Source organism: Triturus cristatus, chromosome 3_2 (genome assembly GCF_964204655.1).
Source record: "Triturus cristatus chromosome 3_2, aTriCri1.1, whole genome shotgun sequence".
Taxonomy (NCBI): Eukaryota; Metazoa; Chordata; class Amphibia; order Caudata; family Salamandridae; genus Triturus; species Triturus cristatus.
The window spans coordinates 847,013,556-847,031,866 of record NC_140584.1 but is presented as its reverse complement, the minus strand read 5'-3'; the positions used below and the strand labels follow the sequence as shown (position 1 = coordinate 847,031,866).

Below are 18,311 nucleotides of genomic sequence, written 5' to 3'. Positions count from 1 at the left end.
TGGAGTGGGGCAGGTTGTTTTGCAGCAGATTGCTTTAGACTGGAATGGGGCAGATTGCTTTGAATTGGAGTGCGGTAGGTTGTTTTGGATGAGAGTGTGGCAGATTCGAGTAGGGCAGATTGTTAAGGATAGGAGTGGGGCAGATTGTTTTGGATTGGGGTGGGGCAGGTTGTTTTGGATTGGAGTGGGGCAGAATGTTTTGGAACAGAGTGGAGCAGATTATTGTGGATTGAAGTGAGGCAGATTGGAGAGGGACAGATTGTTTTGGACTGCAGTGAGGCAGAGTGTTTTGGGTTGGGGAAGATTGGAGTGGGGTAAGGTGGATTGGATATGAGTGGAGTAGACACTGTATTGGGCCGGCTTGGATTAGTGTGGGATGGGTTAAATTGGAGTGGGGCGCATTGGAGTGGGGCAGCTTGGAGCAGGCGGATTGGAGTAGGGCAGATTGTACTGGAATGGAGTGGGGCAGATTGATTTGGATTGGAGTGAGGTAGACTAAAGTGGGACAGATTGTTTTGGATTGGAGTGGGACAGATTGTTTTGGATTGAGTAGGGTAGACTGGAGTGGGGCATATTGTTTTGGATTGGAGTGGGGTAGAATGGAGAGGGGCAGATTCTTTTGGATTGAAGTGTGGCAGATTGTTTAAGATTGATGTGGATCCGATTTTGTGGGATTGGAGTGGGGCAAATTGTTTAGGAATGGGTTAGATTGTTTTAGATTGGAGCGGGCAGATTATTTTGGATTGGAGTAGAGCATGTGGAAGTGGGGCAGGTTGCTTTGTATGGGAGTGAGGCAGATTGTTTTGGACTGGAGTGGGGAAGATTATTTTGGATTGAAGTGGAGCATATTAAAGTGGTGCAGATTGTTTTGGATTGGAGTGGGGCATATTGGAGTGGGGCAGATTTGAGTGGAGCAGATTATTTTGGATTGGAGTGGGCGGATTATTTTTGGATATAAGTGAGGCAGATTGTTTTTGATTGGAGTGGGGCAGATAGTTTTGGACTGGAGTGGGGCAAGTTGTTTTGCAGCAGATTGCTTTAGACTGGAATGGGGCAGATTGCTTTGAATTGGAGTGTGGTAGGTTGTTTTGGATGAGAGTGTGGCAGATTCGAGTAGGGCAGATTGTTAAGGATAGGAGTGGGGCAGATTGTTTTGGATTGGGGTGGGGCAGATTGTTTTGGATTGGGGTGGGGCAGTTTGTTTTGGATTGGAGTGGGGCAGAATGTTTTGGAACAGAGTGGAGCAGATTATTATGGATTGAAGTGAGGCAGATTGGAGAGGGACAGATTGTTTTGGACTGCAGTGAGGCAGAGTGTTTTGGGTTGGGGAAGATTGGAGTGGGGTAAGGTGGATTGGATATGAGTGGAGTAGACACTGTATTGGGCCGGCTTGGATTAGTGTGGGATGGGTTAAATTGGAGTGGGGCGCATTGGAGTGGGGCAGCTTGGAGCAGGCGGATTGGAGTAGGGCAGATTGTACTGGATTGGAGTGGGGCAGATTGTTTGGATTGAAATGGGGCAGATTGATTTGGATTGGAGTGAGGTAGACTAAAGTGGGACAGATTGTTTTGAATTGGAGTGGGACAGATTGTTTTGGATTGAGTAGGGTAGACTGGAGTGGAGCATATTGTTTTGGATTGGAGTGGGGCAGAATGGAGAGGGGCAGATTCTTTTGGATTGAAGTGTGGCAGATTGTTTAAGATTGATGTGGATCCGATTTTGTGGGATTGGAGTGGGGCAAATTGTTTAGGAATGGGTTAGATTGTAGCGGGCAGATTATTTTGGATTGGAGTAGAGCATGTGGAAGTGGGGCAGGTTGCTTTGTATGGGAGTGAGGCAGATTGTTTTGGACTGGAGTGGGGCAGATTGTTTTGGACCGTCGCGGGGCAGATTAGAGTGGGGTGTTTTGAGAGCACTGGAATGTGGTGGATCGAAGTGTATTGGGGTGAGTGGGGTAGACTGGTTTGTTTTGGGGTGGACTGGATTGAGTGAGGTGGATTGGATTGAGTGAATTTGTGTTGGGTGGATTGGAGTGGGGCGGTTTAGATTGGAGTGGGGTGTACTGCACTGCATAATTTCGAAAATTACACATAAGAAATAAACAATGTTGCTTTGCAATTTATAGAACAAGATAATCTACATCTTTTGAGAACAGCCTGATCAGCAAAAATAAAACAAAACATGAGAGTGAAGTGAGAAAAGAAGACTTGGCAAAGTGAGAGAATGTTTACTCTAGAAAATAAAACGTTTTGTACTGCTCAGCACGTTTTTGCTAGTCACACGCCTTCTGTTTGCAGGGCGCTAGAAGTTAAAGAGAACAAAATAGCTCAATTATGAGGGTGGCAGCGGATGGGCACTGATTAAAGTTGAATCAATCAGTGGTTGATATCTGCTCCACATAGAGGAACAGAAATTATTCTAGGCCTGCAGTGATCAGTTATGAGTCTGTAAAGAAGAGTGCGCCACGCAAGCCAGCAAATTGTAACTAACGGACAGGCTCCAAGCCCTTTTTGATAACAACAGTGTCTCTCAAGAGATACACATGCGGCAGCACATGCTATCACAGGCTCAACCCTAAAAATTATAGGCATTTTAACTCTAGAAAATAGAGCTTTGCAATTTTGTTTGACCTGCTCAGCACAATTTTGTCAGCCACACATCTTCTATTTGCAGGGCATTAGAAGCTAAAAAGAACATAATAGCACCTCACTCACATCAGGAGCGGCAGACAGACACTTATTAAGCTGAAACAATCAGTGCATGGTCCCTGCTCCACAGAGAGAAACAGAAATGATACTAGGCCTACAGTGACCAATAATGAGGCTGTAAAGAAGAGTGCCAAGCAAGCCAACAAATTGTAAGCAGTGTCTCACAAGTGATACACATTTGCTAGCGCATGCTTTTACAGGCTTAACCATAAAAACAGGAAATGGGGATGGCAGTTGGGGATAAGCAGTGGAGGGATGGAACTCAGTTGTAGATGGCCTGTCTGAAAACCGAGAGCTTCAAATTCTTTTAAAATAAAAACATTATTTTTGATTAGAGTTTTTCTAGTTTACCAGAATTAAATTGGCACAGAGTAGGACTACAGTGTAATTGCAACTAAGCTGTTCTCTAATCTGCCTGTTAGCTAACTCTAACGTTAATTTCATGTAGTTGCTGAAAAGCAAAAGCTCACCATCTTCTTCTGATTCATCCTCAAAAACAACAGGCTGGTTGACCAAGGGGTATGAAATATGGATCCCCATTACACGAAGCACTTTAAAAAGAAATTGCGTCAAAGCAAGGTATCCTGGAGAGAAAATTAAAAATATACATGAACTTTTCGATCACAGAGACAGCACATGCCTTTGAAAGAGTCAATCTAATTTAGCATTTGAAAACAACCCAAAAAAGACATTTAACTTACCTGTAGTTTTTGAAGTAGACATTTTAAACTTTAAATGTAAAAGCATTATTTATTTGCATATGACGTCTGAACAAATTGAGCTAATATCAGCAGAGGAGCATCGCCCCCACCTTGCCAACACTTTTAAAAGTGTGAAAAATAAAATGGGTTTAAAACCTGTTTTTAATATAATTTTATTTTTCCTTGTGCCCAGGCTTGGGGGCGGGGCCAGTGTGGTGACAGACTGGATGGGGAGTGCTGGGCACTGCCTTCACAGCGCATGTGGGTTTGGCCATCCGTCTCAGGCCGGCCTAATCCACATGCGCAGTGACGCGCTCGCCAACGTCAGCTGCATTGCTGGGGATGAAGAGAGCAGGCACAGGCTCCCAGTCTGTCTTGGATCACAAATCACCTCAAAATGAGAGCAGCTTCAGGATTAGCCGCAGGGCAGGCTGGGAACCTGTGCCTGCCTGGCAGTGGAAAGGAGAGGACAGCAGAAGAGTGCGACATGATCATGGAGGTCGGAAGTATGTCCTTTTTAATTGTTTTTGCATTTGTCTCCATGGTTACCTATTGCCCCTCCCCCCTGACCCTCATCCGCCTCTTTTCCCTGACATGAGCCGCTCCTGGCTAATATACATATATTTTCCCCTTTCTGGAAGTCACAAACAGTGGATCTATGTTCAATATGTTTAAAGGAGACCGGAAATTGATCTTAATTTCTTTAAACTCAAGTGGAAAGACAGATCTCTTTAGGACTCCTTTTTTACACCAAACTGATTTTGCCAGCTCCTTGGGGTGTGTGTGCAAGAGGTCAGATGGAACACAGTACACACTTTGAGAAGAACAAGTTACTTACCTTTGGTAAAGCCTTATCTGATAGAGACTATCTAGCAGCAGATTACTCACTTTCGAATATTCCCCAGGCATCAGACTGGATCTGGAAATTTTTTTGCAATCCCCATGCGCATCACTAGGTGGTGTCTGTTGGCTCCACATGGCATCGTTCGCGCCTTAAGTGGCGTGCAATACCTATATAGGTTCCACTCCAGGACGCTGACCTCAGTTCTTGACTGTTTTTCCACACCAGAGACACAGAGCCAAGCTGAGGAGGAATGACTAGTGTGCCAAGAGGAGGTCCCGAAAGATCTCCTTTAGGCGGTAAAACAGTACACAGAATGGGGAGGAAGGGAGGGTCCATAAGGAATCTGCGGCTAGATAGAGTCTATACCAGATAAAGTGATACCCAAGGTAATTAACTTATTCATATGATAGAGACTTTGCCACAGATTATTTATCTTAGAATAGATACCAAAGCAATCTATCCCCGAATGTGGGTCTGTGTACTGGTTTAGGCTAAGAAGTCCTGGAGGACCGAGCAGGCAAAATGCCCATCTCGCTGGACCGGACTGTTGAGGCAGTAAGGTTTGGCAAATATGTTCAGTGATGCCCATGTAAAGACCTGAGAGATGATCAGGCCTGAACCCCTATAACACAGTGGTTGCAGCTTGAGCTCTGGTGGAATGAGCTCTTAATGCCTCTGGGTACTGTTTCTTGACCATCTCGTAGCAGATCTTAATGCAGAGAATGACCCATAGAGAGACTGTTCTCTTCTGAAATGCCTTCCCTTTCTTTTCCCCCATAAATCCAACAAAGAGTTGAACAGAAGTATTGGGTAAAATCAATATGGATTAATAATAACGCTCTATTTGGATTCAGGCGGTGAAGTCGCTCCTCTTCCTTAGGAGGATGGGATTGGTGGGTAGCTAGACAGGGTGAAAAGCTCTGCGCGATGTGGAAAGGTGCAACTACCTTTGGCAAAAAGGATGCTGTGGTTTTAATAAACAATTTGTCTGAGAAGAATGAAGTGGGGTTAACAAAGTACTTGTAGCTCGCTAACCTTCTGGCAGACGTTATTACTACAAGGAAGAAAGTTTTATAGTGAGAAGCCGAAGAGGGCAATTGTGCATCTGTGCAAGTGAGAACTATATATAAGTGCCATTGGGGCACAATGAATGGTGTTTGGGGGAAACATATGCTATAAACCTTTAAGGAATCTAGTCACAACAGGTTACTTGAACAAAGGTTAGTCTGGCAACTGCAGAAAAGCGGAAATGGCAGACAGATGTACCTTGACTGTTCCCAAAGCAAGGGATGAAACAAACAAGAGAACTTCAGGTATGGGTGCAGACAAAGTATCAACTAATTTAGAGGTGCACCAAACCACAAACTTGTCCCATCGGCAGACGTAAATAGTTTTAGTGGAGGAATGCTTGACTGATATGATGACATCACACACTTCAGGAGGAAGATTAAACACACTGAACTATTGCCGCTCAATCTCCACGCATGAAGCTGGAAAGTAGACATGTTTGGGTAGAGTACCCTGCCCTGTTGCTGCAACAGAAGATCCTCCCACAGGAGTAGCCAGACTTGATGACAGACTCAGGATACCATAATCTCTGTGCCCAATTCGGAGCCACTGGGATGGCTTGGGCTTGGTAGTTCTTGATCTTTTTCTTTGTCAAACTTGTTTTTATTGACATCATTCCAAACAGTGCGCAACATTAGAGAATGAGTATAGAATCAGAAAGAAAAATAGTAAAGCGGCAAAGCATATTTTGGGCTGTTTTGTAGTGCAGCGGAGATAATCTAAGCCTTCTTCTCAATGGTACCTAGAAGAAGAGTACAGTTGTCCAAGGTGTGAAGGCTTATAGTATTACAATCGGATAGAATATACATTCAGCCCGTCTTTCTTTTGTGACGAGTTTAGAGCTCGGTACACTCCAACAGGGAGGGTGCTTAACATAAGAAATACTAAACCCAGAACAAAACCAAATGAGTCCCCACAACAAAATTAGGATATAGAAAAACCCACCCCTAAACCCTTCCGAGAAATAGTGGTGGCGGTAATCTGTTGTCAAAATGTCACAGGTACTGAATTGAAAGAGCTGCATTCTTCTGATGGAAGGAGGGCATACTGCTTGTGGCAAACCCTGCCGCAGGAAGATGACTAATGGACCCCATTTGTACTAAAAGTTTTTATAGTTATCTCGAAAGATATCGGACATCCTCTCTACTCAGAAGTCTCCAAAGCAGAGAGTGCCACAGCGAGACCGCAGGTGCCTCCCTCCTCTTCCAGGCGGCCGCTATCACAACTTTCGCTGCTCCGCAGCAGGTTCACATAATGGCCTTATCAGCCTTGGTTTGGTGTTCTATGGTGGGGTCTCGGAGGCCTAGTAAAGTCTCTGCTATTGTGGTCGGACTAGGGTAGCCCAGAATATCTTTAATGTGAGCAAGAATTTCTTCCCAGAAGGGGCGAATAGTGGGACAATCCCACCAAATGTGACGGAAATCACCCACCAGTCCGCAGCCCCTCCAGCACAGATCAGACGTACCTGGAAATATGTGCTTAAGTTTAGAGGGGTACAGGTACCAGTCTATCATTGTTTTAAGATATACCTCCCGCAGCTCAATAGAATGGTTGAATTTAGTAATGTCGGCCCAAAGGCCCTTCCACTCCCCATCCGAAATTGAGCACTGGAGGAAATCCTCCCACATGTATTTGTAACGTGGTCATGGGGAGTGCAGGGTATGGAGTAGATATTTGTAGAGGAATGAGATCACTCCTTTCATGGAACTGGCAGTCTGGACATATAATTCAAATTTTGTGAGAGGTCGGGTGGCTGCGTCTCGGATGTGAGGTGCGGTGACCCAGTGTTTAAGCTGGAGGTAGTTAAAGTGTTCTGTTGATTCTAGGTTGTAATCCCTCCTGCAATTCTCAAAAGTAAGGATATCAGAGTTATGAAAGAGATGCGTTAGTGCTCAACAACCGCCTTCTCTCCAGGCCTTGAAGGGGCCCTCTCGCAAAGCCAGCGGGAATTCTGGATTAAAGTGGAGAGGGGTGTACGGCGATCGGAAGGTGGTCCACTGGTCATTTTTAGAAATGGTGTCCCAGACTTTCAGAGTGGTGCGGGTGGGGGTATGTAGGCATTCTCAGGTCTGTCTCTCTTGGGGCGCCATATGAGATTCCAAATAGACCTTCCGGTGACGGAACGGTCCATATAGAGCCAATGTTTTTCCGACTCACTTTTAGACCATTCAGTCACCACTCGGAGTTGTGCCGCTTTGTAGTAAAGGGCAAAATCGGGTAGGCCTACCCCGTCTTCTGTTCTTAGGCGCCGTAGTATCGGGTAGGAGAAGCGTGCTCGACCTCCCTGCCACACAAATTTTAGTATCATAGATTTGACCTTAGGTAGGAAGTCTTTATCGAGTTCTATTGGCAAGATCTGGAACAAGTACAGGAGTTTAGGAAGTAAGGTCATTTTGACTGCATGTACGCGTCCCAGCCAGGAGATAAAAAGCGGTTTCTATCTATCGAGATCAGTTTGTGAAGGGTGGACGGGAAGTTAGCTTTGAAGAGCCCCGCAACACGTGGTGTCAGTTGTACATTGCAGAGATCGGGAAGTCCACTGTAGCGAGGTATGATGGCTTAGTTCTCTCACTTCATTATCAGGGATGGTTAAGTTAAGTAGAAGTGATTTGTATAAATTAATTTTGAAACCTGCCACTGCCTCAAAGCGTGCCAATTCTGTCTGAAGTGTGGGGAGAGAGCAGGATGGCTCAGTGAGGGATAGAAGTATGTCATCCACGAAAAGCGTCATTTTGTGTCTCTCCTCGCTAAAAGGAATTCCCTTGATCCCCGGTGATCCCCGTATGACCATCGCCAATGGCTCAATGCTAAGGGCAAATAATAGTGGGGAAAGTGGGCATCCCTGGCGTGTTCCTCTGGTATGGGAGAAGGGGGCTGAGACAATCCCGTTCACCTGCACTCTAGAGCGCAGTTGTCCATAATGAGCCCGAAGCATGGTAAGGAAGTCGCCCGTGAAGCCGAAGTGGGTAAGCGTTTTAAAAAGAAAGGACCAATCCACCCTGTCTAACGCCTTCTCGGCGTCTAGACCCACGAGTACTGCTGGTATTTTTCGTTTGGTGGCCTTTTCTATCAAATGTACGATGCGTCTGGTATTATCATGGGTCTGGCGGCCTTTGATGACTCCAGACTGATCAGGGTGGATAAGGTCAGGCATGGGATCGTTTAACCGAGCAGCCAAAATGGCCGAATATATTTTCGCATCTACATCTAAGAGGGCTATGGGACGGTATGAGGAGCAGCGTTGTGGGTCCTTCCAAGGCTTCGAGACAACAGAGTTTCAGACATCGATGGGGGGCCGCGCCTTCTGTGGCGATTATGTTAAAAAGCCACGTAAGATGGGGGATGATATCTGGAGCGAACGTTTTATAGAAGTGGGTCGTGAGCCCGTCGGGCCCGGGAGCCTTATGTATTTTGAGGGATTTTATGATAGAAGCCACTTCGTCGGAAGTTATGGGCGCTATTAAGTTGTCATTCTGTGTCTGTGAGGCCAGTGCAAGCTGTAATGTTTGGAGATAGCCCTCCTGTGTTTCTCCTTCCCTTGATTCTACCTGGTATAGTGTTTTATAAAAGGACCCGAAAGTTTCAGCTTTTTCCGCATCTTTATGTGTCAGAGTTCCGTCCTCAGTTAGTATCCCCCCTATATATTCCCGTTCGCGTTTTTCCTTTAATTGTCTGGCTAGATGTTGACCTATCTTGTTACCCTGTGAGTATGACAGCTGACGTAGTTTTAAAAGAGTGAATTCTGCTCTATTATTATAGATGGCTCGTAACTTCTCACTTCTCACACAGTGAGTGTGCGTAGGGAGGCCCTGGTGGGGTTGGCTTTGTGTTGTTTTTCAATATTTTTCAGTTCTGATTCTAAGCTTTCCCGTTCCTTAGCCCTCTGTTTGTTCAGAGCAGAGTTAAGGCCGATGCATTTCCCTCGGAATACCACCTTGAAGGCGTCCCAGTTGTTTAAAGCATTGGTGTCTTCGGGATTATTAGGGTTAAAAAAAAAAAATCAAAAAAAATATCAGTGATGGCCACTAGTAACTCAGTACAGAGCACTCTATCCTGTCTGAGGGAAGTTGGGAAGTACCATTTGAGTGTCGTGGATGTAATATGGGACCAGGACAGGCCTATCGAGACCAAACAATGATCCGAGATCGAGAGGGGAAAGAAGGACCGAGGTCCCCGTCCATGCCCGCTCCAATCATACATTGAGCGAAAGTCTTCAGGTGCTGCATTCGGAAAGCGGTAAGACCAGTCCAAAGGGCCCCATCTCTAAGGCTGCTTGTGAAAATGTTTTCGCTGCAGCTAGGCCATAAAACGAAGTCCGAGTGCTTGGCAGGACCAAATATAAGATCTGTCCCTGTGGAATTCGTCAGATGAGTCGACTCCCAGTGTGAGACAACAGCACAGGTCTTCTATTGTTGGGAGGCATAATATAGTTGGTGAGGGTGCCTTATGTTCAGCGATAGAAGCGTAGCATGCCTGGCCATAACCAAACACAGAGCGTCCCCCTGGCGATATCAAAGTCTAACAGGATTAGAGCTGCATCCAGGGCAGGTCCCGTAACTCGGGCAGCCGGTCAACCTGTCTATAAGGGCCTCATCTACAGTTTCTCTGGGAGTTGGTGGACCATTGATTAACTGAGGGTCCGCCTCTCGGCGGGTCCTGCGGTCGTTTCTGTGTGGGTTCAGAAAGCTCGGAGGAGAGGCCCAGAAGATCCATACCTTCTTGCAATTCTGTGATGTGCCGTTGCCTGTTGTTAAATTCAAAGGAGAGGCCGTAGGGATAAGTCCACCTATATCTAATGTTATCACCTTGTAGTTTTGTCGTGATGGGACGGAATAGTTGTCTCCGAGCTAGCGTGGCCGGTGCCAGGTCCTGGAAAATGGTGCAGGAGTGGTCCTGGAAGGAGACTATTTCTTTTTTCCTGGCGGCTAGCAAAACACCTCTTTTGGCTTTATAGGAATGGAATTTGACAAGAACATCGCGGGGCCATTTCTTTTCTCCGGTGACCATGCTTTCGACGCGGTGCACCCTCTCGAGTTTTATTTTAATGGTCAGCGGGCTGAGAATTTCCACGAAGAGGCACTCTATAAATGCCTCGAGGTCCGGGCCTTCGGCTCCCTCCTCCAGGTCTCGAATGCGGAGATTCTCCCTTCGTGTTTGAGGTCTTCTGCTTGAGCTGTGTCTGGCTCAATTGGGCTCGGAGGGAGTGGATGTCTTCTCGCATATTGGCAGTGTGCTTATTTAGATCTTGAGTTCGGGCTTCGAGGTCCATCACTCTCGTGCCCACAGAGTCGACATCTTGTTGGAGGGAGGTGAGTTGTCCGGTGAGCTCTGATTTCAGTTGGTCGATCGAGACTTTAAGGTCCTGCCCCAGTTCATTCCGTAGCTCAGTCTTAAAAGTCCCTTAGTGTGGCCAGGAGGTCGTCCTTTGTGAGGGCCTGGACGTCCAATCTCTTGCCCGAGTCAGACAGCGAGCCTTTGTCTGTTGACACGAAGAAGTTGGTTACACTGGTCGGTGCCTTGCTCGTCACCTTTGGCGGCATTGAGGCAGGCCTGGGCCGGGCTCCGTTGCAGCGGCAGACCTAGGAACAAAGTGTGGTGTGAGGCGGCCCTGGGTCCCCCCGAAACACCGGCGATGTCACTGGCGCCCTTCTAGGTCCCGGCCAAAGGAAGCCCCAGCAATCGTGCGCCCTGTGGTCTAATCTTCACTCGTTAAGTCGTTGTCCTGTGGGCTGCGATGTCAGTGGGAAGGCTGTAGTGAATGGAGGCTTCCGTTAATTACAGGTCACTGGGCCTCTTCTATTCAGAGCCAAGGACGGCATGTGGCATGGTCATTGACAAGATCAAGCTGCTGTAGGTATGAGCTGTCGATGAGACAGGACGCTGATTGTCCTCTCAAGCCGCAGTGTAGGCGGTCACTGATCGTCCTCTAACCCTCCCCAGCACTTGAAGGATCACAGGGCATTATTCAGCAATTCCAGGGGGCAGCAGAATCTCGGAACACTGTGTCCAATCCGGGTCTGGCCGCACCAGGCCGCCACCTCAGGGTCAGGCATGGCGTCCACTGCCCAAGAGGAGTGGCGCTCTCAATACGTTATCTTGGGGGTCAGGGCCCGCTGGTCTCATGTGACAGGCTCCCCTTGATTCGCCAAAGTTTGCATGTAGTGGCAGGCAGAGTCCGGCAAAGAGACTATCGTATTCAGCGAGCCTGGTTTCCCCAGCGGGCCGCCGATTTGAGGTCAGGTAGAGCACGGGATCCGACTCCCAGTCAACTATCACACCCAGGCACCCGTAACCAGGGCAAACTTCAATAGTTTGGGGCACTCTTGTAGGGTAGTCTATGCTTGGGTATTTAGGACGCGTGCACCCACCTCTGGAACCTGGGATCTGAGATTTTGCCCAGGGTTGGCATGCCTTGGTAGTTCCTCCCTTCAATCACGGCAGGCAAGCTTACAGGAGAGTCCAAGCTGTGGCGGCTGTGTCCCCGCCGGGCCCCGGAGTCATCCTACGGTGGGGTCGAAGTCTCTGCTTCACATCAGGTAGGCACCGCCATTTTAGGTGTTCCACGGCTGGACCGCCTTTGCTGTGTTCTGGTTGTCCTCAGGGGTCCGCAATAAGAACGGGCTTTCAAAACATGCCTCTTGTGTTCGCCGATGCGCTGATGCGTTTTGGGGTCTGGCTGGCGAGCTATCACCGTAGCAAATTGATCAGAGCTGCAGCGCGGACCGGGAGCCGAGGCGAGCTACGTCTGTCCGGCCATCTTGCCAGGCCACCGTTCTTGATCTTTTTGGGAACTGTGGACATGAGTGGCATCGGCAGAGAGGCATATAAGAGTCCTGAGCTCCACTCGAGAAAAAATGCGTCTCAGAGCAAGAGCCACCTTGGAAACTCCAGCACGCAGAAGTGCTGACAGTGTGTGTTCTTGGAAGTGGCAAATGGATCAGAACAAAGGCTCTTCCCAATATTGGGAGAGAGAGTGCACCACCTCTGGATGGAGTTGCCATTTGTGATCCACTAAGCATCAATGGCTTAGTTCCCTGATTTGACATTTAGATAGCCTGCTGGAAGTTGAACCATCAGGGAAATGTCTTGACGTTCCAGCCATGTCTAGAGAGGCAAAGCCTCTTGACATAGGGCCCACGACCTTACCCCGTACTGCGTGTTGAAATACCACATGGCGGTGGTGTTGTCCGTAAACACCTGAATGAGCCTTCCCTTGATTGAAGAAAGGGTTTTAATGCCAGTCGGATCGTTCTCAGTTTAAACAGGTTGACATGGTGCAAGACTCTGCCAGAGACCAAAGTCCTCTGATCTCCACCTTTCCTAGGTGGCCAACCCAGGAGTGACAAATCTCTCACCACTGCAATCTCTGGGTGGAGAAGAGAGAGAGAGCTCTAACATTAACTGGGGTCCGTGAACTACCACTGCAGGTCATTTGCAGTTCCTTCCAATATCTGGACCAGGTCGGAAAGAGTTCCCTGATGCTGTGCCCACTGGGTCTTCAAGTCCCACTGTTGAGCCACATGTGCCAACGGGAATGTTTTACCAACAGGATACAGGAGGTGATGAGGCCCAGAACCCTCTGAGTTAGTCTCACCTAAATCCAGGATAGAGTCTGAAACATTGGAGTCAATCAATCAGCATTTGTATAGCACAACACTTTCACCCCTAGGGGTATCTGGACGCTATGGGTGCAACATCTCTGTCGAACAGCCAGATCTTGAGTTTCTCCTGAAGTCTGGCAGGAGGGTGAGGTTTAAAGATGCTCGTACCGGGGGCGTGGCCAAGATGGCGGGGTGAGCGGACGCTTCCTCCCGTAGCTCCTCCGGCCCGGCCAAGCTAGAGCCTTTTTCTTATGCTTTTCTCCCCCCGCTGAGGCTCAGCGCGGGAGAGGAGCGTGGCGGAACATCAGGGGCACACATCGGTGCTGTTTTGGTCCGGATCGCCCCGGGGGAACCCCCCCAAAAGTTCGACCGAGATCAAGGCACGACGACGGCGAGCCCGAGGGGCGGAGCGCATTGGAGGGCTGTCCGGGCGCCTCGGCTGGGCCTGGTGCTGAAAGTTGCGATCTGGAGGGGATCTGGCCCGCCGGTCGACGGTGACTGAAGGAGCCTTGCGGGTAGGGGCCCGACGGTGTGGAAGGCTTGGGACGGGTGCCCCGGCACTCGGATTGGTGACGGCGACACCTCGCACTGCAGAGGCCCTGACCCCTAGCCGAGGTACAGCGGACTCTCTGATGGGGTTGGACCATCTGGGCCCCTGTGCGTGACAAACGGGGGCCGGTGGTGGAACTTATTTTACTGCGGGGTGCCTCGGGGGCCCCGGTGGTGTCGCCGGGCCTGGTCGTTTTGGCCTGCTCCGCCCGGCCGCCATTTTGTCCCCGACGGAGCAGTGGTGGCAGCCTTCGCTGGAGTCCTGGCTGCGGGATGCAGGCGACCCCCGCTACTGCTGGGCTGACTACCGGAGGGATGTGCTGTTGGGACCCCTCCGCTGCGGCCCCCTTGGTTGTCTCACACTAGCTCTTGCGGCTGACGGTGACCGGACTGGGCCGCCATTTTGTCACCTGTGACGCAGCGACTTCACTCGTGGGGGATACCCAGGTCGAGTGCTGGCCGGCGGCTGAGCATCCCTGGGGCGCCTGGATCGGTGCCCGACTGCGGAGCTAGCGATGTCTGGAAAAGGAGGCCCGAAGAAAGGGGACCGTACCCTGCCGGACATGCTTGGCAGGGCCCAGCACTTGCGGGACAGGACGCAGCCCTCACCGGGGCCCTCCCGGGCTCCGGCGGATGTGACTGGAGGGGAGCCACCCGTCACGAGGGCCTTTATGGAGGAACTGTTTAGCTCCCTCAGGGAGGACTTCCAGACACTGAAGCGGGAGGTGGCCAGCGAGGTCCGAGAAGTGCGCAGGGAGGTGGAGGGCCTTGGTGAGCGTGTGGAAGCGGTGGAGACGGAGGGCCAACAGCGATCGGAGGAGATAGTCCACCTCCAGCAGGACGTTCTTCGCCTCCGGGAACAGTGTGTGGAGCTCCAGGCCCACTCTGAGGATCTTGAGAACAGATCTCGGAGGAACAACATTCGAGTGCGTGGTGTGCCGACTGCAGACGAGGGGTCCGATCTGGGGGGCTACCTGCGGGCCCTGTTTCGAGAGATCCTGGGGGAAGCTGCGGACTTTCCCATCAGCATTGACAGGGCGCATAGGGTTGGCCGGCAGCGCCAGCCATCGGCACCTCCACCGGACATTCTGGCCTTCCTGCCCGACTTTCCACTAAAGGAGCGCATCATGGCGGAGGCCCGCAGGAAACAGCCCCTGACTTTCCGGGATCGGCCGGTGGCGCTTTACCAGGACCTCTCTGCCATCACTCTGCAAAAGCGCAGGTCCTTTAGGATTGCCACTGACTTTCTGCGCGAGCACGAGACGCCGTACTCTTGGGGTCACCCCTTCCGCCTGATTTTTCGGTGGAACGGAGTGTTACACCAGCTACGCTCCTTGCAAGACATTTGTGGGGTTCTGGGGCTCACGGCGGCGGAGGAAGAGGGAGCTACGCCGTCGTGGAGGTCCTCGGAGAGACGGAACCGGCGGAGGTCATCGAGGCGGCGCTCAGCGACCGGTGTGGGGCGCCCGGGCTCCCCTACCATCAGAGCGGACATGGCAGACGCCCTGAGGGCGGCGGCCGGGGACTCGACCGGCTCCTCTAGCGTGGCCTTGACGGCCTAATACACACTCCGGGGGGAGATGTCTTTAGCTTCTTTACTTGCTTGGTCCGGGGCGGGAGGGTTGGGGGGGGAGCGGTTGGAGGTGAGTGGCTGGACGTCCACTTTGCTCTTTCCTACGGACTTGCCCGTTTTGGGGCTTGACTGAGACTATGGGGTGTTTGAGTTTGGGGGTGGCTAGTTGCCAGGGTTGTGTTTTGGGAGGGGGGGGGGTTGTTTTGGGGTTGAGAAGGTCCCGTCCGATGTTGTCTATGCCCGCTTTGTTCTGGCTTGTCCTGCGCTGCGGCCTTGCGCGCCCCACCCGTTGATTCCCTGCCCATTGCATGGCGCTCCCGACCCCCGCGAGGAATGCCGGGCCTAAAGGTTGTGACCCTTAATGTTCAGGGTCTGAACAACCCGGTGAAGCGCAGAGCGATCCTGTCGTTGCTGGAGGGGACGCAGGCGGACATTTGCCTTTTGCAGGAGACACACTTATTGCCCCGAGATTGCCACAGGATGCGCTCTGCTAGGTTCCCTACCCAGTTCTTGTCCTCGGCAGCGAACAAGACGGCGGGGGTAGCTATTCTCCTAGCGAGCTCCTTTCGGGGGGAGGTGTTGCATAAGTGTGCTGAACAGAAGGGGAGGCTCCTTGCGTATCGCATGCGCCTGGGAGGCATAGCATTTACGGTCGGCTCCGTGTATAGCCCAAACGATCACCAAGAGCGCTTCCTAGATTCCGCGCTGGTGGATGTCACTGCTTCCCCCGACCGCCACGTTATCTTGGGGGGAGACCTCAACATTGTCTTTGACTCTATGATGGACAGATCGGCGCAGCGCTTCCCGCAGACGGGGGAACTGTCCCAGGCTGGGAGGACCCGGATTGCGGAAATGGGTTTGCACGACCTCTGGCGCTCCATGCACCCCACGGATAGGGACTACTCTTACTTCTCGCACGCACACCGCACCTACTCACGGCTGGACTACCTCCTGGTGAGTGGACCGATGCGTGCCGCTGCCACGGCGGCGGACATCGGGGTCCTGACCCTGTCTGACCACTCCCCAGTCACCGGCGTTTTCCAGTGGCCGGCGGCCTCCCCCTCTCGGGGGGTGTGGCGCCTCCGGGACACACTTCTACACAAAAAGTCGGTGGTGCAACGCATCGGGGAGGTCATACAGGACTATCTCACCCACAATAGCAATACTGACACCTCGCAGGCGACACAGTGGGCAGCATTGAAGGCCGTCCTTCGGGGGGAATTCATCTCTATCTCTGCAGCTGAGAATAAGGAGCGGCAACTGAAGAGGGAAGAGCTGACGGCTCAAGTCCGGGAGCTTGGGCAGGTCCACCGCCGTACGGGGTCGCCGAGGGTGTGGAGGCAGCTGAAGGCAGCGAGGAAGCTCTTGTCGGCTCTGGATCTTGACAGGGCGGAGTACGCCGCCCTACGTTTGAAGCATGCCTACTACACCGGGGGGGACAGATGTGGCAAGCTCCTAGCACACCGGCTCCGGGTCGCGCAACAACGCAGCGTTGTGAAAGAATTGGTGGGCGCGGACGGGGGGGTTGTCTCCGGGGACGCGGAGGTAGCGGAGTCTTTCCGCGGCTTCTACGAGGCGCTGTATGCTGAGGAGCTCTCCTTGCCACGGGATGCCGACGGCTATTTGGAGTCGGTGACCCTCCCGGTACTGGATCCGGCTCAGGCTGACCACCTGGAGCGGGACATCCACGTTGAGGAAGTGATTTCCGCTATCGCGCGGCTGAAACATGGAAAGGCCCCGGGCCCGGACGGGTACACGTCGCTCTTTTACAAGACTTTTTGCACGGCCGTGGCCCCTGTCCTTACTCGGCTATTTAACTCTTTCGCCGAACCGGGAGCCATCCCACCGGATCTCCTGAGAGCGACGGTCGCAGTAATCCCGAAACCTGGGAAGGACCGGGCCCTCTGCGGCTCGTACCGACCCATTTCGCTTTTAAATGTCGACCTCAAGTTGTACACGGGGATTCTCGCGTCCAGGCTGAGTCCACACCTCCCCGATCTGGTGGAGGCGGACCAGGCTGGTTTTGTGCCCGGCAGACAGACGGTTGACAACACCAAGAGGGTGACGCATGTTCTGGAGAAGGCCTCAAGGATCTCGGGGGAGCGGATGTTGCTGTCTGTTGATGCGGAGAAGGCCTTCGACAGAGTTCACTGGCCGTATCTTGAGCTGGTCCTCAAGAAACTGGGAATCGGTGATAAGTTCCGCACCATGGTATTTAACTGCTATAAGCATCCTTCAGCGTCGGTGCGGGTCAATGGGTGTAGCTCTGGTGGCTTTGCCATCGAGCGCGGCACGCGGCAGGGCTGCCCTCTTTCGCCGCTCTTATTTGCCCTCTACATGGAGCCGTTTGCTCAGAGGATTCGTAATAATCCGGATGCAGTCGGGGTCCGGATGGGCCAGTACGTTCACACTGTCAGTCTCTACGCGGATGATGTCCTGCTGACTTTGGACGACCCTAGGAGGTCGCTGCCTGCTTGCCTCCGAGAGCTGGACGCTTTTGCGGGGGTGGCCGGCTTCAAAATGAATATGAGCAAGTCGATGGCATTAGACGTGTCCCTGGCTGCGGAAACCAGGAGGGATCTTCAGCGGCTCTTTCCCATGCAGTGGTCCTCGTCCACGGTGCCGTATCTGGGGATTCTGCTGGCGCCCACATTACCGGAGATGGTTACGGCCAATTATGCCTCCCTCAGCAGGAAGATCAAGGACGAGCTTGGCCGTTGGAACAAAGGCCTGCTGTCCTGGCTGGGGCGAATCGCGGCGGTCAAGATGACGGTGTTGCCCCAGATACTATATCTTTTTCGGGCCCTTCCGCTCCAACCCCCGGTGGGCTGGATACGACAAATGCAGGCTGACATCTCCCGCTTTGTCTGGCAGGGCCGTAGGCCACGCATGAAGAGGGTCCTCTCCACGCTTGCTCCGGAAGCGGGGGGTCTCGGCATTCCGGACCTCCGTAAGTACTTTCAGGCGGCGCAGCTTCGCTATCTGGTGGAGTGGAGCAGGTGGGAGTCCGATAAACATTGGCTCTTCCAAGACCAAGCAGTGGCGGGCCGCACCTTACAAGAGGTTCCATTCCTGCGCCGCGCGCACCGCCCCCCCAATCTTTACGCTTCCTTTGTTACGCGGGTCCCCCTGCGTGTGTGGGACGCGGTCTGTGAGGCCCGGGGCCTTACCACCTTCCCTTCGCCGCTCACGCCCATTGCGGGCAACCCGGACTTCTCCCCAGGGATGGAGCCGGGGGTTTTCTCCCACTGGGTGCAAGCGGGCTGC

The 18,311-nt window shown here is 51.8% G+C and overlaps 1 long non-coding RNA gene across 3 annotated transcripts in view; it reads right to left on the bottom strand.

Moving 5' to 3' along the window:
* The window catches only part of LOC146858284 (uncharacterized), a 261,641-nt gene that overhangs the window by 16,264 nt on the left and 227,066 nt on the right, over window positions 1-18,311 (bottom strand). For all 3 annotated transcript variants that reach the window (XR_014979671.1, XR_014979672.1, XR_014979673.1), the window contains exon 3: window positions 3,179-3,292. This is a non-coding gene — a long non-coding RNA (uncharacterized LOC146858284). The remainder of the gene's footprint in view (window positions 1-3,178; window positions 3,293-18,311) is intronic.